Source organism: Pleurodeles waltl, chromosome 8 (assembly GCF_031143425.1).
Source record: "Pleurodeles waltl isolate 20211129_DDA chromosome 8, aPleWal1.hap1.20221129, whole genome shotgun sequence".
Taxonomy (NCBI): Eukaryota; Metazoa; Chordata; class Amphibia; order Caudata; family Salamandridae; genus Pleurodeles; species Pleurodeles waltl.
Window position 1 is genome coordinate 385,105,434 of NC_090447.1, and position 15,896 is coordinate 385,121,329.

Sequence of the window (15,896 nt, forward strand, 5' to 3'; positions counted from 1 at the left end):
ACAGACAGATATGCCTTCCCTGAAAGAACCAGAGTTTGCATGAAGTTATGGTCAAGAAACAAAACTCATGCCACAGGGTCTAGTTCTCATGACTCAAGCATGACATCATTGACGGAATCTCATAAGGCTCGCACAATGACATTACTCAAAACACTACATATTTCATCCTTGATGGCAGTGCTCATAACCTACGAGATCAGCTATGACATCATTGATGATTTAACTGTGGTGGACACATAAAAGTTCACAAAGTGGTGCCACAATGACATCACTGTTTATAGGGGAAACATTTTTTTTGATTGCAGTTTAAGATCTTTATTTTCTAACACCACCCTGTACTACTCTGTATGTATAAGGTTTGTTGTTGAAATTCACACATTATAGCCTATAGTCACCTTGTTTTGACTTTCACCCACACTCATCCATTAATCTCCATGATCACCTTAGACAAAAGCCTTCATGAACCTCTTCCAATTATTCAAAAATTGTGTACAACAGCCACAGATAGCCATCAACCACAGTTCATTCCCAATACTGTTTGCACTGTTTCTCTGTCACACTGTATGAAGACTTTCCAAGCTCCCAGTCAATAATATCACTCAATATGTATTTTTTGTGAACATTTACGATTAGTTTACTACTACCTTGAAACACTGCTCTGACTTACCTGGTGAAACATAGATGGCAAATTTAACAGACCTTTTAAACTATACCATTATATGTAAGGAAAACTACTTCAATTGTGGCTCCACTAGTTGTGTAGTGTATGTGTAGTATATGTGAAGTTCAAACATACAATAATTATTTTAAACAATTCCTTGTGTCTTGTAGGCCCATGGTTATTCCTGCATAGTGCCTATTATACAAACAGTACATGTTTCAATAACAGCCAGAGGCATCATTCCTTCACACCTGTATATTTACCTGCATTTTTGTGGATCTTGTATATATACAGTAACATCATACATGCCCTTCTATGTGGAGGTTGCTTGCTGGACCTGTCCTGTGGCGGTGTCCTGCCCATGGTCTCTACGTCTAACCCACTGTGTGGCTAACACCACCTGTGCAGAGTGCTTGGCCATGCACAAACAAGTTAAACAGGTCCTTGTACATGATAGATAATATGTAGCACGCTGTATAACACAAATACGTAATAGCTATGTGTCAGGCATTATGAGTTTGGTTACAGAAGACCTAATGATAATTAATAATGCCGAACTGTAGTGTCTGCAGTAGGAATGTCTATCATGCAATGCTCTTTTATTGGTAGTAACCTCCTACACGCTTTATGTATATCCCAGCAATTTCTAAATAACTACCACCTGAAATAATTTTGAGAACTTTTAAGCTCTTTGATCTCTCATAAATGGACACGTATTGCCATGCCACCTGGTGCCTCAGTGAAGACAGACATTGCCACCATAAAGTCAGTGCATGCCTTCTTTTATCTTTCGCAAGTTGTTTCTATCTTGTCCTTAGCATGGAGGTATGAGGAGATTTAGTGGTTTTGGAGACTGATCCCTTGAATCTGATAGAGATCAAACACTTTTGGATGGTGAGGAAGATATGCAGGTGGGTGCAGAAAACATTTTTCTGAGTCCAGGTTGGGTGACAAGCCCAAATGTAGGTGTGTTAAGAGTTATGTCTCAATGATCCTTTTCAGTAGGTCATATAGGGGGTCATTCCAACCCTGGTGGTCTGTGTTAAAGCGGCGGCAAAACCGCCAACAGGCTGGCGGTAAAAAAAATGCAATTCCGACCCTGGCGGAAACCGTCAACAGAGACCGCCACTTTAACACACCGCCCGCCACGGCGGGACAAACAAACAGTGCGGCGGTCACCACCAACAGACAGGCGGGAGACAATGTACCGCCCACCCTATCACAACCCACCAATCTGCCACCTTTTCCGGGGCGGTAGCCCCGCTGATAAAAACACGGCGGAAACAGCCATTTCAAACGGAAAACGCTCACCTCCATACACCCCACGAGGAATCTGGACAGAATGGAACCTGAACTCCACATCCTCCCAGCGATTGTCTTCCTGCTCCTCTACCAGACACGGGGACACACATATGCGACACACCCACCCTCACCCTCACCCACTACAACACACACATCAATGCATAGCAACACATCACAGTTACCCCCACAAACCCCCCGGAAGAATGCAAAGACAAAAGGAAATGATTATAAATTTAGAATTATATTGTAAGACTGAGTATAAAATATATCACACATCTATAACTTTATATACATAAATTGTCCAGTCCGATATGTGTATCAGCCATTGTTCGTGGGCCACTGGGCCAAAACACATGGGCAAAGCCCACACAGGATACCTGCCTCCAACGGAGAGAACACTGCAGGGGCATCAGATAGGAAAACTACAGGCACCTCAGGGGGAAGGGAAGGGGGGGCACCTCAGCCAGATGAGTCCACGACGCCAGATCCACGAGGGGCCTCCATGGCCACTGTGCCATCCTGGGGAGTGCAAAGCCACAGTCTCTCAAGTCTCTACAGTGGGTGGGTTGCCCACTGTACCATCCTGGGGAGTGCAAAGCCACAGTCTCTCAAGTCTCTACAGTGGGTGGGTTGCCCACTGTGCCATCCTGGGGAGTGCAAAGCCACAGTCTCTCAAGCCTCGACAGTGGGTGGGTTGTGCCATCCTGGGGAGTGCAAAGCCACAGTCTCTCAAGTCTCTACAGTGGGTGGGTTGCCCACTGTGCCATCCTGGGGAGTGCAAAGCCACAGTCTCTCAAGTGGATGACAGTCTCCACTGGTACTGGAGGTGGACTAGTGCCCAGAGTGCTTTGTGCAGCCCTGCCCGACACAGATGCGGGCCTGCCCCTTCCGCCAATGGGCCAGCGGTTCTTGAGATGAAGGGCCCAGTTCAGCGGTGCTTGAGACGGCGGTGCCCAGCGAAGCGGTGCTTGAGATGAAGGGCCCAGTTCAGCAGCGCTTGAGATGAAGTGCCCATCGGAGCGGTGCTTGAGACGGCGGTGCCCAGCGGAGCAGTGCTTGAGATGAAGGGCCCAGCGCAGCGGTTCTTGAGACGGCGGTGCCCAGTGGAGCGGTGCTTGAGATGAAGGGCCCAGCGGAGCAGTGCTTGAGATGAAGGGCCCAGTTCAGCGGTTCTTGAGACGGCGGTGCCCAGCGGAGCGGTGATTGAGATGAAGGGCCCAGCGGAGCGGTGCTTGAGATGAAGGGCCCAGCGGAGCAGTGCTTGAGATGAAGGGCCCAGTTCAGCGGTTCTTGAGACGGCGGTGCCCAGCGGAGCGGTGCTTGAGATGAAGGGCCCAACGCAGCGGTTCTCGAGACGGCGGTGCCCAGCGGAGCGGTGCTTGAGATGAAGGGCCCAGCGGAGCAGTGCTTGAGATGAAGGGCCCAGTTCAGCGGTTCTTGAGATGAAGGGCCCAGCGGAGCGGTGCTTGAGATGAAGGGCCCAGCGGAGCAGTGCTTGAGATGAAGGGCCCTGTTCAGCGGTTCTTGAGATGGCGGTGCCCAGTTCAGCGGTGCTTGAGATGAAGGGCCCTGTTCAGCGGTTCTTGAGACGGCGGTGCCCTGTTCACCGGTTCTTGAGACGGCGGTGCCCTGTTCAGCGGTTCTTAAGATGGCGGTGCCCTGTTCAGAGGTGCTTGAGATGAAGGGCCCAGTTCAGCGGTGCTTGAGACGGCGGTGCCCTGTTCAGCGGTGCATGAGACGGCGGTGCCCTGTTTAGCGGTTCTTGAGATGGCGGTGCCCTTTTCAGCGGTTCTTGAGACGGCGGTGCCCTGTTCAGCGGTGCTTGAGACGGCGGTGCCCTGTTCAGCGGTGCTTGAGATGAAGGGCCCAGTTCAGCGGTTCTTGAGATGAAGGGCCCAGTTCAGCGGTTCTTGAGATGGCGGTGCCCTGTTCAGCAGTTCTTGAGACGGCGGTGCCCTGTTCAGCGGTGCATGAGACGGCGGTGCCCTGTTCAGCGGTGCATGAGACGGCGGTGCCCTGTTCAGCGGTTCTTGAGACGGCGGTGCCCTGTTCAGCGGTGCTTGAGATGAAGGGTCCAGTTCAGCGGTTCTTGAGATGAAGGGCCCAGTTCAGCGGTTCTTGAGACAGCGGTGCCCTGTTCAGCGGTTCTTGAGACGGCGGTGCCCTGTTCAGCCGTTCTTGAGACGGCGGTGCCCTGTTCAGCGGTTCTTGAGACGGCGGTGCCCTGTTCAGCGGTGCTTGAGACGGCGGTGCCCTGTTCAGCGGTGCTTGAGATGAAGGGCCCAGTTCAGCAGTTCTTGAGATGAAGGGCCCAGATCAGCGGTTCTTGAGACTGCGGTGCCCTGTTCAGCGGTTCTTGAGACGGCGGTGCCCTGTTCAGTGGTGCTTGAGACGGCGGTGCCCTGTTCAGTGGTGCTTGAGATGAAGTGCCCAGTTCAGCGGTTCTTGAGATGAAGGGCCCAGTTCAGCGGTTCTTGAGACGGCGGTGCCCTGTTCAGCAGTTCTTGACACGTCGGTGCCCTGTTCAGCAGTTCTTGAGACGGCCGTGCAGTGTTCAGCGGTTCTTGAGACGGTGGTGCCCTGTTCAGCGGTGCATGAGACGGCGGTGCCCTGTTCAGCGGTGCATGAGACGGCGGTGCCCTGTTCAGCGGTTCTTGAGACGGCGGTGCCCAGTTCAGCGGAGCTTGACATGTGACATGTGGCTGGCGGGGCCTTCCTGCCGATCTGTCTGGTGGCTTGCGGGGCCCTCCTGGGCTGCAGTACCGGGCCTGTGGGTGTCCTTCTGCCCACCTGGGACGTGGCTTGCGGGGCCCTCCTGGGCTGCAGTACCGGGCCTGTGGGTGTCCTCCTGCACACCTGGGATGGGGCTGGTGGGGCCCTCCTGGCCAGCTGGCCTGCTGCCAGACTTGTCGGGTGTTCTGCCCTTCCCACCCTTCCCTGTTCGCCTGTGGCCCTTTCCCACCTTTGGCGGTGTGCCAGGTGGCACCCGACTTCCTGCCGGAGCCAATGTAGGGATTTTTGTCCCTGGTGTCTTTGGTCTCTCGCGCCGGGCACTAGCAAATTTTGGATGCTTTTCCGGGGGTGGGCTGGCCGTGCCTTGGCTCCTAGCTGAACTGGCTGCCCTTGAGGGTGGGGGACTCCACAGTCCATGGCAAACAGTCTTTACAGGTCCCGGTTTTGTGGTGGCTGAGGTGCTGATTGGAGTCTTATGAGATGGACGGGGTGGGGGAGTTGTTGGAAAGAGGTCAAGTTTGGAAAAGAAAAGCAATTTGGAAAGAGAGGGACGGATAGGTGTAGTGGGTATGGGAGTGGAGGAAGAGGATGTGGTTGTAGGAGTGTGAAGTCTGGTGTCTTTGGGTGCAGGTGCTTGGGCTGGAGGCTGTCATGAGGTGGATGGCTGTTGGGTGGGTGGCTGCCTGTGTTTGTGTAGTTTGGAAGAGGGGGTGACAGACACACTGGGAGAGGACATAGGGGATGTGTAAATGGTAGTGGGGGTGGTGACTGCACGTGTGCGGAGTGTTCTGGTGGGTGTGCTGGTGATGGACGTAGTGGCTGAAGATGTTGTGCATGCAAGTGTGAGTGGAGACGTCACAGGGAGGGAGGAGGGAGACGAGGAGGAGGGGGACACAGTGGAGGCAGTGGGTGTTGGTATGTCTGCATGTGGATGTTGCTTGTGTGAATGCTTGTGTGATGTGTGGTGCTTATGTCTGGATGAGCTTCCCTTGGGTGTTGAGGTGTGTGCAGGCTGGTCTGATGGTGTGTCTGGGGTAGGCAGAGGTACAGGGGATTGGGTCTGGGTGGAGGAAGTTGGAGGGGGAGGCTAGAGACAGGGACAATGGCTGCCGTCAGTGCTGAGGCCAGAGCGTTGAACGATCGCTGATGGGCACCCTGACCCGAATGAATGCCCTCCAGGTATGCATTACTCTGGTGCACCTCCCTTTCTACACCCTGGATGGCATTCAAAAGGGTAGACTGCCCAACAATGATGGTCCTCAGGAGGTCAATGACCTCCTCACTGAGGGCAGCAGGGGTGACAGGGGCAGGGCCTGAGGTGCCTGGGGCGAAGGAGATGCCCACCTTCCTGGGTGAGCGGGCACAGGGCAAACGCTGAGGGGCTGCTGGGAGAGCGGTGCTGGTGCGCTGGGTGGCGGCTGTACCTGTTGTTGCAGGGGCACGGATGTTGCCGCCACCACAAGGGAGCTCCCTTCAGAGGACGAGTCGCTGTCACTGACATCAGCACGAGTCCCCGCTGTGGAGCTCCCCTCGCCCTCCGTCCCACTGGTGTATTCGGACTCCGTTGCATGGCCCTCCAGGGCCATGTGGGATGCAGCTCCCTCGTGCTCCGATGCCACTTCTCCTCCGCCTGATGATGCTAATGCACACATGAACAGGAAGACCACAAAAAAGGGGGGGTGGAGAAAATAAAGACATGTTGAGTGCATGCATTGGCGACACCGTTGGCGGAGAGGACAGACACAGAAGCCGCGCACTTGGGGTCCACTACGCAACCCGTGGGACATGGCCTACAAGCCTATGGACGACAACTGCACACATAGATGACACAGGGCCATGGATACCTGTACTTGGCACCCTACAGAGGTGGGGGGCGGGGGCGCAGGGCCATGCCTTACGGAGGGGCCTAGCCTACAGAAATCGCCCTGGCCTAGGGATACCCACAGCCCTCCTCCCCCACCCTGACACCTCCACTGCGCGCAAAGTCAGCAGAATGTATTTGTACTCACCCCCTTGTGTCTGCTGTGATGTCCTCATGCGCCCATCCAAATCGGGGTAGGCCACCGCCAGGATCCGGGACATCAGGGGGGTCAAAGTACGACTGGCACACCTCCTACGTTGGGAGGCCATCCCCAGCTGAGCCTCCGCCGTCTTCCTGCTCCAGCGTCGGATGTCCTCCCACCTCTTCCGGCAGTGGGTGCCCCGTCTGTTGTGGACCCCCAGGGTCCGGACGTCCTTGGCGATGGCACGCCAAATAGCGACTTTCTGGTGGGCGCTGACCTATGTGACATGTACAGGGAGAGAAAAATCTTCATCACCTCTGCATGCTCGATGTGAGTGGCCCCCCATCCTCACCCTTGCCATGTGGCACATGCTCTCATCTGTCGTTTGATGCATGCCTCAATCGCTCCCCTCCCCACCATCTTTCATCCACCCCACTCAACCCAGGCATTGCCCACTAACCATGGTCCCTGTGTACTTACCTGTTGGTCTGGAGGACCGTAGAGTAGCGCATACTGGGGGAGGACCCCATCCACAAGTTTCTCCAACTCCTCCGCAGTGAAAGCAGGGGCCCTTTCCCCAGTCGCATGAGCCATTGTCTCTTCCAGACCGAGGTCACAGCAGCACTTGCAGTGTAGGTCCTCTCCTGTGGAAGATCAGGTATCGAGTGATTAAGCAGATAGAAAATGGCGGTCACGCCCGCGGCGGTGCGTACCGCGGCGGTGCGTACCGCGACCGCCGGCGGACATCGTCATTGGCCCCTGAAACCCATAGGGTTCAATGTTAACCAATGCGGCTTTGCGCCGCGGTCTTCGACCGCCTACCGCCACGGTGTGCCACGCCAGCGCATTGACCTCGCATCCCACTGTCGCACTTCACAGCTCATGCAACCGCCATTTCAAGGGCCCACATGGCTTAATTTCTACTGCGTAACACATACCTAGGCCTTGCATCAACACTCATACAAACCTTTCAATGCATTGGGAATCGTGTTATGTGCAAGCTGTGGTTACGTACCTGTGGGTTGATTGACTCTGTGCTCGCTGTTGTCCTTCATAGGCACCGTCCGCTGGGACATGTGAGGAGATGGAGGAATCTTCCCGTGTACAGACCGCTGGTGGACCTGTCGACAATGGAGGAACGACATGTCATACTGACATACAGGCTTGACCGAGCCACTATACAGGAACTGTGTGCCCAGCTGGAGCCAGACCTGATGTCACCCATCCGCCAACCCACAGGGATCCCCCCTCTAGTGCAGGTGCTGTCAGTGCTCCATTTCTTAGCAAGTGGGTCTTTTCAAACAACAGTGGCCATATCATCAGGTATGTCCCAGCCCATGTTTTCCAAGGTGTTGTCCAGAGTGTTGTCTGCCCTGCTTAAACACATGAGGAGCTACATCATTTTCCCTGAGGTGGGGGATTTGGTTACAGTGAAAGGAGACTTCTATGCCCTTGGACATATTCCCAACATCATTGGTGCCATTGATGGGACACATGTTGCTTTGGTCCCCCCCAGCAGGAGTGAACAGGTGTAGAGGAACCGGAAGAGTTATCATTCCATGAATGTACAGATGGTGTGTTTGGCTGACCAGTACATCTCCCATGTTAATGCCAAGTTCCCTGGGTCAGTGCATGACGCCTACATCCTGCAGAATAGCAGCATCCCGTATGTGATGGGTCAACTCCAGAGGCACCGGGTGTGGCTATTAGGGGTCTCTGGTTACCCCAACCTGTCATGGCTATTGACCCCAGTGAGGAATCCCAGGACAAGGGCAGAGGAATGGTACAATGAGGCCCATGGGCGGACTAGGAGGGTGATCGAGCGAACCTTCGGCCTCCTGAAGGCGAGGTTCAGGTGCCTCCATATGACTGGTGGATCCCTAATGTACTCACCAAAGAAGGTGTGCCAGATCATCGTGGCCTGCTGTATGCTTCACAACCTGGTTTTGCGACGCCAGGTGCCTTTTCTGCAGGAGGATGGTCCAGATGGTGGTGTTGTAGCAGCTGTGGAGCCTGTGGAGAGTGAAGAGGAGGAAGCCGAAGAGGACAGGAACACAGTAATACAGCAGTATTTTCAATGACACACAGGTAAGAGTACACACCGGCATATTACATTTACTTAAAGACTCCTACCTCTCTACTGTCTGACTTTTTCCACCAGTGTATGGTAACTGTGTTGTGACTTTCCCTTCCGTTTTCAGAGATGTGGGCCCCACTGCGTGACATCTGCTTTGTTTCCCCATGGACTACAGCTGTGTGACAGCGGTTTGTTGGCATCACAATGTGAATGAACATTTTGGCACGGTCATGTCTAATACATTTGTTCTAAATCACAGCCAGACTCCAGATTGTTTTGTGCAATAAGTGTGTGTATTCAAGTGCTCAAAATTGGATGGGTGGTTGCAAATCGGTGAGGGGTGATGGTGGAGGATTGTCCATGGCAGAGTCCAGACTATCAGTATCACAGGTGCATTGTCCAAATGCCTGTGGAAAGTGGAGCAGGGGCAGTTTAAGGTTGGACAGGGTGACAATGTGGGACAGTGGGATGACAATCAGGGCGGTATCCTTTGCTGGCGGGGGTCTTGACATCTTACTCTGTCTTCTTCCTGGATCTCAGGTCCCGCTTGCGGGGTGGTTCTCCTTCTGCAGGGGGTGGGGTTATGGTGGCCTGTTGGTCTTGTGTCGGGGCCTCCTGTCCACTAGCGCCGGCGGAGGTGGTAGGCAGTTCTTGGTCCATGCTAGTGTCAGGGGCCCTTTGAGGTGCCACAGTGTCCCGCAATGTGGTGACTACCTGATTCAGGGCCACTACGATGGTACCCATGGCGGAACTGATGTTTCTTAGTTCCTCCCTGAACCCCATATACTGTTGCTCCTGCAGAAGTTGGGTCTCCTGAAACCTGGCCAGGACCGTCGCCATCGTCTCCTGGGAGTGGTGGTATGCTCCCATGATGGGGGAGAGGGCCTCATGGAGAGTGGGTTCCCTGGGCCTGTCCCCCCCCTGTCGCACAGCAGCCCTCCCAGTTCCCCTGTTTCCATGGGCCTCTGTCCCCTGAACCGTGTGCCCACTGCCACTGCCCCCAGGTCCCTGGTGTTGTTGGGGTGTTGGGTTAGCCTGGGTTCCCTGTAGTGGTGGACACACCGCTGATTGACGTGTCCTGGGGACAGAAGCATGGGCCCGCTGGGTGGGTGCTGTGCTGGTGTTTCCAGAGGGGGGAAGGTCTGCTGTGGCCTGTGGCTGTGTGAGGGGAACCGACTGTCCCGAGGTCCCCGATGGACCGGGCTGGTCATCTAGATCCAGGGAGACAGAGCTGCTGTCCTCACTGTGGGCCTCTTCTGGGGGTGGAGTGGACATTTATAGACCCTCCTGCGCGGTGACCTGGCGTTCGGGTCCTGCAGGGGTATAAAAGTATGGTTATTGCTTCTGTGTGTGCCATAGCGTGCAATGGGTGGGTGCCCGTGTACCCCAGTGCTGGCATTCCTTTGTGGGGGCTGTTGTGACAGTGGTTTTGGGGGGGGTTGTATGTGTATGTGCAGTGGGCATGCTTTGGTGATGGGTGTCCATGCTTTGTGGACGCATGCAGGGCTAGGTGTTGGGATGGGTGGGTTGTGATGGTGAGACATTTGCAAGGAGTAGGTGTGATGGGGGTGGGGGTGAGGGTGGGGGTATGAGTTGGCATGCAGGTGCGGTGGGGGGATGAAGTAGTGAAGATGAGACTTACCAGAGTCCATTCCTCTAGCTACTCCTGCAAGGCCCTCAGGATGCAGGATGTTCAAGACCTGCTCCTCCCATGTTGTAAATTCTGGGGGAGGAGGTGGGGGTCCGCCGCCAGTCCGCTGCACCGCGATGTTGTGCCTGGATAGCATGGAACGCACCTTCCCCCGTAGTTCCATCTTCCTGGCAATGGTGGTGTGCTGCACCTGTGCCCCGAACAGCTGTGGCTCTACTCGTACAATTTCCTACACCATGACCCTGAGTTCATCATCAGAGAACCTGGGGTGTCTTTGCGGTGCCATGGGGTGGTGTGGGTGATGTGTAGGGTGGATTGTGTGGTGCTAAGTGTGGTGATGTGTATTGTTGTGTTGTGTGAAGTGCGTGCAAATATTGCTGGGTGACAGTGAATTGGGCATCTGGGTGCTCGGATGTCTTTTCTCGGTGCGTGTTCATGAATCTCTAGGAGTGGAGGTTTGTGGGTGATGTGGGTGTGTACTTTATATTGTAATGGGTGTGTGGGAGTGGTGTGTGTATGTGTATCAGGTGTGTGTATTTTGAATTGTCCAATGTGGTAGTGTTTTGTACAAGTGTGTGTATTTTGAGCGCGGCGGTGTGTACCGCCAATGGAATACCGCGGTTGAAAGACCGCTGCGTGGATTCGTGTGTCGTGATAGTGTGGGCGTATTTCTGTTGGCGTGACGGTGGAGGTTTGGTCATCTCCAGTTTCTCGCTGGCCTTTGGTGTGGCGGACTTTTATGGATGTCTGTATTTTGGCGGTTTGCCTGTTGTGGGTCAGAATGACCGTGGCGGTTTACCGCGGCCGCGGCGGTGTTATGGCGGTCTTCTGAACGGCGGTAAGCGCCTTTTACCGCCGAGGTTGGAATGACCACCATAGTATATGCACAGGCTGCTGTTCTGCCTTAAGAACTATTGCTTGTGACTACAGTTTTGTTCAAATCCCACCAAAGGTTGCATGACTTAACAACGCATGCATTTACAATGCATGCCTTTACCAAGCATCTATTACCACACAATACCTTGACAATGCCTTGCTTTTACAACTCAAGCCTTTACCACACGTGCCTTGACCTAAAACTATATGACCATGACACTCGGTGTAAAGGCATGCTTGGTGGAGACATTTTCAAGTTAAGTCATTACGTTTCTGATACCCGTGCTGTAAAGGCTGTTTGCCCCACCACAGCGCCAGAAGGGATGCGTAGCTGTGTCACAACATCTGCAAGATAAATGAATCAATATGGTTCTTCTGCTGTTTTTTTCTAACGCACTTTTCTTCCAGCACATCTTGCAGTCGTATGGGAGCGATCAAACCTTTAAAATGTGAAACTGATTGTAGATACAAATGGTGATTTCCAGTCGCTTTGTATGTAGTTATTGGTATTTTAAATCATATTTTTAGACACGTTAAATTAAAACACGTTTTTTTCTTCAGTGGCACTATCTCAGACATTTGATTATCTCATTTGCTTTTTAGCATCTTTCTAAGAATGAATAGTCTCATAAGGTGCGGGAAAATAAATATTCCGCAGAGTTTTAGAAACATTTTTGGCAAAATTGTCTCTGGAGTCGAGTAGAACTGTCTTCATCATCTTTACATATAGTCTGCGTAAACATTAAACGAATGATAATCACCTAATTATAAATGCACCGTTAATGCAGCCTTGGAGCCCAGAACACTTTTCTGAAGCAGTTATTTTTTTCTGTGGTAAATTCTCTCTGTTATTTAATGTCATTTATCACCTGCTGTTTTGTCTTACTGCGAACATCCTGCCTGCACTGTACTGTCGAGAGTACATGGACCTTCTGTGACTTTAATGTACTCAGAACAAAGGCTCCAAAGTGCTCGTGTCGGGTGGATTTTGGCAACTTGCCTCATATATTCATGCCATTTTGCTGCTTGTCACTCAGCGCTTCAGAAATTGGACTCGGGGATGAGGTGTAAAGAGTCCAAAATTGATTTTTTTTCTGGGAAGAATATGCTAATAAAGCAGCATCAGCAGGAAGCAGGTTGTGTCTGAAAGAGTTTTGTCAACTCTGAATTAATTTTGTGTGCTAAGAAACACGGGGGTTCATCCGTGTAGCTGGGCCACGGTAATTAATCCTTCCTGTTACTCGAGGAACGGCATTGCAATAAACGCAGCCTGGCAATAACAGATGTCTGCACACAATGTCTGCATTATGAGACGTGAAAGAAAATGATGGGTAACGAACAAAGAAATGTTGATTTTTTAAAGTTAAAAAAACAGGGATAGTGCTAAGATTAACATTCCGAATACTTATGGAAATATTATATTTCTATGAATCTCAACGCACAGTGCGACTTGCAGAACAGCTGTCCTTGAGGATGGTTACTCTGAAGAGCTCTAAAAAGGACAGATGCCTTCGCAAAAGAATCTTTGTGCACTGGATGAGACTGAAAGAAAATCACACTGCAGTGTGCCTTGAAGAGGCAGCAAGTGGCGCACTTCATTGAACATCTTAATGTTTAAGCCATACATAAAGTACTCGTGGCCCTGCTGGCTGCTCCGCAAGCAGTTATGAGTCAAGTGCGCTTTTCTTGTGCAACTGTGTATTAGGTGCCAAGAAGGCACGCGTCTTGTTGAAGCTATGTTTAATTCATTAAGAAAGGGTTTACGGACAGATGCATAAAATTATCCTTCAATCGCAAAATCTTCAATTCGAAAAAACACAGAGATGCGAGTGCGATATGGCTTTTCACTTCGTATTAAATCCATTTTGTAGTCCAACATGCAAAGCGGGTTTGGTGACCCATGCCGAATCAATAATTCGGAAGGAGCATGAAAGGGGAATCCTTCTTAACCGAGTGTCAGTAAGGTGTGCATTAATGATTTGTGGCCTCAACTGTGGGCGCAAATCATTGATCAGTTACAAACACTTGTAGGGAGGTTGTAAGTCCTCATATTGCAGGGGGGCAGGCAGCAGATGTTTGTGGAAGTGGAAAACATTTTTTTTTTCAACAAAAGCAACAGTTCCTTGAAGGTCCCTTTGCAAAATTGAAGACTGATTACAAAATGTGGGTGCTATTTGCAGGCAATCTTTGAGATGTGTGTTTTTAGAGCCTCTGGCCCTTGGGCCCAGATTTATGAAAAGTTTGGGCCGCCTTTGCATAATTTTTTTAATGCAAAAGCGATGCAAGTCTATTGCCATATTTATATTTTGATGTTAGACCCATCTAGTGTCAAAATAACTGAGTTGGCGTCATTTTTTGGGAGCCCCAACCCACATTGCGTCTTATTGCGACAATGATATTGTGACAATGACAATGCTCCTTCTGTGTGTTTTACTTAAGTGTTGGTGTGTGGTCCTGTTTTTAACACCTGGTTTGACCAGGCATTAAAATTTGACGCAAATCGGCCTTTGTGTAATTTTTTGTGTCCGCTTCCTTTCTGTGTGTTGTTTTTGCATCGGAGGATAAATATGGTGCAGGAGGGCTAGCACCCTTCCAAAAAATGATGCTAGCCCTCGTGCACCATATCTATCCTCTGATGCAAAAATGGGTGCATTTGGCGTACCCGTAGTGTGCACATTCATCTGTCTGCTGCATTGTGTTGCACACATAGGAATATAACATTATCTGCCATGAAAGACCATAGGGCAGAATGAAGAGAAGTCATGCAGCACCTAGTCCAGTGCCACCTCACATGCGCCCCTTAGCACCCCCTAGCTCCACCATGTGTGTGCCACAATCAAGAAATGGCCCACCATGGTGCAGAGTTTGTGCAATATGGTAAAGATCATGGATGCCATAGTAGGACTCTGTAGGAGTAGAGAGGACATATCTGACTTTTCATTAATCTCCCCACACCTGCACTGTGCAAGTGTCTGTGAAAAATCATGTATAGGAACTTAGGAGATTCCACTGTACCAACTTTGACTCATCCTCCAACTGTGGGATTCACACCCTAGTACACTTGCTGACTGGCACAGCCATCTTCTGCCACAAAGGGTCACTATGTGTTGCACTGCATGCATAGTGCCACATGGTAACATGGAGGCCAGAGTTTGGCTTTGTAGGGCTACTATGGTATTTACACATATGACACAAATGCAAGGGTTGGAAGGTTCCACCAATAATAGGACACTGGCACAAAGGTGGATAACACAACACATATTTTCAATGGCAAACCCATGAGTTTGGATTGAATATTACATTCCACGGGTCCCTGAGCCACAACCCAAGATTGTCATGTCCATTAACACAGACCTATGAAACCATTTCATAAAACAGGAACAGACACTATACCAGAAGCAAGTCTGAGTCACCACTTCACACAAAACTAACAACTGCCAAGGTACATACCAAACTACTATCAAGCATTACTAACTCATCTTCTCTCTTGGCAGCCGACCAAGGTTACGGCATACAGGCATGGGTGATGACTTCATTTGGCAATCCCACAACAGTGGAAGAGCGTGCATATAATGAAGGTCATGGAAGAACACAAAATATGGTGGAGAGAACATTTGGGCTTCTGAATTCAAGGTTCAGGTGTTTGGCCCTGACAGAAGGAAGCCTGTTGTATTCTCCACCACTGGAATGTAAGATGATACTGGTATGTGCAGTCTTGCATAATATATGTATAAGGACCATTGTTCCCTGAGATGAACAAGTAGATGTCCCCAATGAGGAGGAGGATAACAATGGTGCAGCACAGTCGGAGGTACAATGACAAAACATTGCTGCAGGAGTTCCCAGGAGACTACAAATTGTACCGAACGTCTACACATAGTCAATGTACAAATATGATCACTTTGTAAGTATCACCAATAAATGACTAGGCATCTGAATCTCCATGGTCTAATCATTCGCCACTAGATATAGCATTGAAATGTAACTCAAATCTCAGAGATCAGGAAAGAAACACAACAGTTACAAGTATGATAGCAACATAGTTTGTAATGTAAGAGGGTCTTGTGCCTCCATGTCACACCACACATCAGTGTCACATAAATCACAGTCATGTGGCTCTTGAAGCCCTAGATCCACGCACCACAAAATATAATGTGCTGTTAAGTGGCCAATGTGCAAATTCCTAGCCCTTTCGCCACATCATCACCATACCTGGCAGGATGTATGCAGGGGTGGGCATACATAAGGTAGGCAGCTGTTATCAAATGGTGTTTAAGTAATGTAGGAACTGAACAGTGCCACTTCTCAGGCGGATCGCTGCTACGGCAGCACTGTGCATGTCTGACAAGGGGGGACATCATTGGTAACTATGGACCTTTATTTACTGTTCAGGGTTAGTAACCAACATCAGAGTCAGAGCCTGCACTGTATGTCAATGGGCTTATGCCCTGGCACTGCCATTGGGCCCGACCCTGCCACATGGTGTGCTGTACCTCACTTATGATATACACACTTTGGCTGTGGAGTGCGCTATGGGTTGCCAGACAAATGAAGCAGCAATGGGTGCTGAACCACTATCAAATATCAAAACAT